Source organism: Panthera tigris, chromosome C1 (assembly GCF_018350195.1).
Source record: "Panthera tigris isolate Pti1 chromosome C1, P.tigris_Pti1_mat1.1, whole genome shotgun sequence".
Taxonomy (NCBI): domain Eukaryota; kingdom Metazoa; phylum Chordata; class Mammalia; order Carnivora; family Felidae; genus Panthera; species Panthera tigris.
In genome coordinates this window covers 174,921,949-174,927,444 of record NC_056667.1, presented here as the reverse complement: position 1 = coordinate 174,927,444, position 5,496 = coordinate 174,921,949, and the positions used below count along the sequence as shown (strand labels likewise).

The 5,496-nt window shown below is 37.4% G+C and overlaps 1 long non-coding RNA gene across 1 annotated transcript; it reads left to right on the top strand.

The window, feature by feature from the left end:
- The first annotated feature begins 262 nt into the window (after positions 1-262).
- Positions 263-4,422, top strand: LOC122240758. Its single transcript, XR_006220505.1, has 3 exons — positions 263-380; positions 2,682-2,762; positions 4,241-4,422. It is a non-coding gene; the product is annotated as an uncharacterized LOC122240758 (long non-coding RNA).
- The last annotated feature ends 1,074 nt before the right edge of the window (positions 4,423-5,496 follow it).

The following is a 5,496-nucleotide window of genomic DNA, read 5'->3' as shown; positions in this document are numbered from 1 at the left end:
TCTGGCAAACTTCTCTTTATGAGATCAGAGTTAATTGGTTTGAAGGTAACATGTTGGAAGGAGAAGCAGATTTGGTCATTGACAAAATATTTCCCATGCCCAAAGGCACTGGTTTACTGGTTGCTGAAAACAATTGGAAGACTTCAAGCTTCACCTTATTATGAGCTAGAATAATGGAGGTGTATAAAATTCCAACTGATTATGAAGCTGGTAACCCATGGGCTGCCTGGGCCATGGACTGTCTCTGAGTTTGGCAGAGCATAGACCATTGTTTCTTAACTCAAGTTTGGCTTCTTTGTCAATCTTCCACAAGTAACTCATATTCTTCAGGTCACGCATCTCTACCTGTTATTAAACTGATCATTTGATTCAACTGAATGGTTTGTATTTGCTCATCTTATCCTGCTGCTTGTCAGGAGGGAGTTAGCTTTATATCCTCCTATGGATAAAGAAGAGATAAGCCTCCTTGTTGACAGGTTGACCTTCACAGGGTCCTTAAACTGCCTAGGGCACAGTGTGCTGCTGGGAGAGGTGCACTCTTCCTTATGGGGCCTCAGATTCAGTGAGGATAAAAATCATTGCTGCTGTTCTATCCCCAGCATTAGAAGGAATCTCAGTGGGTGAACTAAGGACAAACATGAATTTTTGAGTCTAGAAAAATGGTCTTGAATCCTAGTTTGCTATTTTTTTTCCTGGGTCAGCATTGCTGCATTATATTATGTCTTTTATAAGAGACCCTTGAAATAATCAAGGGGTACTCTTGAGACATGAAATCCTTAGATCCAAGAATGATGCTGGAGCTACAAAAGATGGGAGCTGAGAGAGATGAGAAAATCAAGTTGAAACAGAGATGCTCACCAATAAATCCTATCTCATTCACTGCTTAATCACTTGTTCCCCTATTTCAATCTTTAGTGGGCCTCAGATTCAAGTGAAAACTTTAGAAAAATTACAAGTCCTATACTTTGGCGGTTACTGGAAAATAGTGAAACCCTCCAATGTTAAATCTTTAAATGACAAGAATCTCATGTAATATCTACTTCTTAAGTTTGCTGTGACCATGAAAAAAAAAATGTAACATAGGTGAAAGAGTTAGAAAATGATAGGATCAATATCATTTGATGATATTTAATCATCATTTAATGAGACTCCTTCCTTCCCAAATATGTGCTAGTTGAGTGAATGAATTTGGTAAGAGAATTGTTTCTCTTTAGGTAAAGGTGTGATAAATGTAGATAGTCTTTGGATATTTTTTCCTAGAATTCTCCAGGATCAATCCCTTTTAGACAATGTTGGCTGGTTTAATACATTGGCTCTGTGGCCCTACAACAGGGAAGTCAGGTCACAGTTGTTCATTCACCTTCCCCCACCCCATCCTTCCTCAACTCCATTGTCTATGAGGTAGGATTTTGCTCATCCACAGTGTGTGTGTGGGAAGGGAGGGGATGTTGTTTTTCAAATATATATATATATATTTTTTTGTTTTAGCTGAATTTTGTAAAAAGGAAGAAAAGATTTTAATGTGGCTTAAAAGATGTATCACAGAATTAACATAAATCTCAAACTGAAATTAAAAACAAGAAAAACTAAGAGAATCAGCAATCACCTATTGACTATATTATGGTTCATATGGGAAGTCAAACTCAGCAGGAAAAGCAAAAGGAAGTTGTCCATAACAAATCATGTGTGTCTCTTGATTCCTTCACATGCACACACATATTAAACAAAGTATTAAAAATATTATTGTGAACACCTGTGGTTTAAGATGGCAAATGAGGTATGAGGTGTCATTTTAACATCTACTGAAATAAAAGTAGAGAAGCACAAAAAGAAAGAAATCAATAACGTTAAAGAAAATGAGGATGGGAATGAATTAACAAACAGATGATTTTAACACATTCCTAGGAGATTGGGACTGACTGGGAGTGGCTTGTGAATCAAACATGCTGAAGGAGGCTAAGTTTTATAGATCACAGGAGCTTCAGGGAGACAAGAGCCAATCTGTTCGGCAGATTCCCAGAAAGTCTCTGGCCCGAGTCAAGAGCAAGCTAATGGGACTGGTGTTAAAATCAAGGGATTCACTTGATGTCTGAGTAAAGCTGCTGCCACCAGTGGGCACCTCCAGCCCCCTTCCCCAAACCAACATGCAGGCAGATGGCATGCAGGGCTGTGTCTAAATAAACTACACAATATTTGGGGAAAGCAAAGACAACTAGCCTTGAGTGACCTATGGACGAAACACAGCAAGTTTTTCTGTGCTTATGGAACAACAGGCAAAAATTAACAACCTTATAATGTGAAAAAGTAAAAATGTAGCTGATAGGGGGAGGAAAGGGACACGTAGAAGGAAGTAAGAATGCTGATACACTGATATCACCAGTGTAGTCACTCATTCATTGACTTGCCAAATATTTACTCTGAATCCACTGGGTGCAGGTGCTGTTCCCAGGCACTTGGCATATAGAGAAAGGGAAAAATCACACAAAGCTCGTTACCTTCATGGAGCTTACATTACATTATGCCATTGTTACTAGTGCATGTTTTATATTGATTAATATATATATTTAAAATTAAGTACTCTAAGAACTGTTATAAGCAAAGAATGAGACTCATTTTTCATCCACTAAATGTCATGGGATTAAGCACAGATCATTAGAAATGGATTTTCCTTTATCTTTCAGCAAGTGTTTAACAATTGATACCATTTCATTGTCTTTCTTGGCTGTAATAAATGGTGGGGTCCCAATGACAAGCTTGTGCAGGTAAGTGCTGGAAATGAAAGATAGTTTGGGTACAGTTCATTTGAACAAAATCATGCTTTCATTTCCCCATTGTTTACCTGTGCTTAGCCAGCAGTATTTAGGAAAGTGGTGCTAGCATTTACTGAATGCTTATTTTGTATAAAGCACTTTGCATATGATAAATCACTTAACACACTCAGCAACCTTATGGTATTGACATTAATTTTCACATCTGAGAGTTGAGGAAATTGAAGATGAGACAAACAGGGAAGCTTGCTAATGACAATTCACGGGGTAGGTGAAGAGTTAGATTTCCATCCTAGGTATGTCTGACTCCAAAAGCTGTGCTCTTTCTTCCCCAACCCTTGGTTTCGCCAGCGCAGACTTTTTTAGAAAAAGGCCAGATTTCAGTAAAATTAGTAAAGTTAGACTTCCCATGATAAGTCAATGTTTTGTAGAATGTAAATTTCTGTAGGTAGCCTATTTTTCTAGGTACCTAAGACATTTAGCTAATGTGGTAAATATTTCAGCATCAAATTGATAGTAAAAGTACACATCTATTAGTTGCCTAACATTTGAATAAAAAGAAATTGCAGTTTTATTTTCAAGCTCAACCAATAGTATCCTATCTAGTCCCTATGCTGTCTTTTAAAATATCCTTTAATATTAGTTTATTCTTCGACAACTCTTTTGCTCCATTTTATAACCAATTTTGCATACATGATTTCTTGTGTTGCTATTATCTGCTGGAATGAGGCAATGGTCCTCCCATGAACCTACCAGGTTATCAAAAAAGAAATATGCTCCAGTACCAAGTTAGATGCACATAAATTTGGGGGCAATAGTGGTAATAATAACACAAAAATAAACTAGCTCCTATTTTGTGTACATATTAGGTGCCCAATGCTTTGCATGCATCACCTCATGTAATCCTCTCTGTAGGTCTGTGGGGAAGATACTGTGACCAATAGTCTACAAATGGAAATCATAAGCCAGAGAGTTTAAGCAATGTGTTCAAACTTGTCACAAACCAAGGAACTGATAGAATAGGGACTTGAACGGTAGGTTTAGGAGTACTCTTGTCATATTTCTAAAGTTACCTGATAAATAAATAATTTTACACATTCTGTCATGCTGTCCTTGGGAGACAAAATGGGCTGTTGAATAGTAAAGTTGGTTGCTGTGGTTGATCTGAAGTGGATTTGCCTCTACCAATGCCACTGGAAGGAAGTCCCAAGTGGGATACATTCTCTATCTTGTTTGGTTCCACGCTGTTCTTGATGAACATCTAGAGATGACTTGCCATGCTGTTGCTGTTGCTGCTGCTGCTGATTATTATTATTATTATTATTACAGAATATAAAAAACTGAAAAGAGGAGAGGGAAAATAAGTGAGGATGATAATCTTAAAAAATTATAACAGGTTATAGCAAGATGAAACTAAATGAGAATAAATTATAATCGTGCTTTTGTCTAAAAAGTTATTTTTTCCATTACAGAGAAGAAAAGATGCAGCTTAGTAAGAACTCATGCAAAAATCTGGCCATCTTATCAATCTCAAGGCTTCATTAAGCATCTTTACAATGATTGCTCCCAAATACTTGTTTCCAGTCCAGACCTCTACATGGCTCCAGTCTGCTATGTCCAAAAGCTCTACCAATTCCTCCTTTTGGTGTGAAAAAGGCTGCTCAGACTCAGGATGTCCAAGAATAAACTCTTAAGCCATCCTCTCCAAGTCAAGTCCTCTTCCAATGTGCCAAATCAGTGAATATTACCACCATCTGTTATGTTAGTAAATTCAAGCATCATTGCTGGTATCTCTTTCTCCCTCATCCTCTCTTCCCCATCTTTAATTCCTCTCCAGACCCTGTCCATTTTAACTCCTAGAATCTCAGAATTTGTCACTCCTTCATCTCCGCCATTATCTTATTGTCCATGGAACTATCACTTCGTGCCCATAGTATGCTGTGGACCATCTGGTCTCAGTATTTCTACTCGAGCCCTCTTCATCCCATTTAACATACCAGCATGAATGATATTTGCATTACGAAAATGGGAACAGGTCATACACACATCTACTCCCAAGATTAAGTTCCTTTAATGGCTTTTTATTTTTCTCCAATACAGACAGAAATCATGCCCCTGTATACATCCTCAATCTCATCTCAGCAATCTCCTCTTGCTCTCTGTACTCCAGTAGCACAGGTTGTTTTTAAGTTCCTTGATCACACTGTAGAATCTCTAGCCATAAAGCCTTTGCATACTTTCTTCCTTCTGTTTGATATATTCCTTTGTCCTCTTTATTTGTCAATGCCTACTCACCCTTCAGATCCCTCTGTTCAGGTGGCATTTAGAAAATTCTCCCTACTCTCTAGGTTGAGATTCTTTTGTTACATGTTCTTATAGTTACATGTTCTGTTCCTGCCCTTTGGAGCTCTTATCTCAATTCATAATTCATTCATTGGTTTACATAACACATACTTATTGAATATTTATTATATAGCAAGCTCTTTTAAATGCTGGGGATATAGTGATAAATAAAATAGTTCCCTCTTAAGGATCTTCATTTGGTGGTAGAGGAGATATACAATAATCAAATCAACAATAAAATATAAAGTGTGTCCTTTGGTTAACATGCTACAGAGAAAAATACATCACGCAAAGAGGATAAGAAGTGTGTATGTGTGTGCACAAATACATACTATTTTAAATAGGGAAAAACTGATGAGGTAACATTTAAAATAGATGAGAGAGT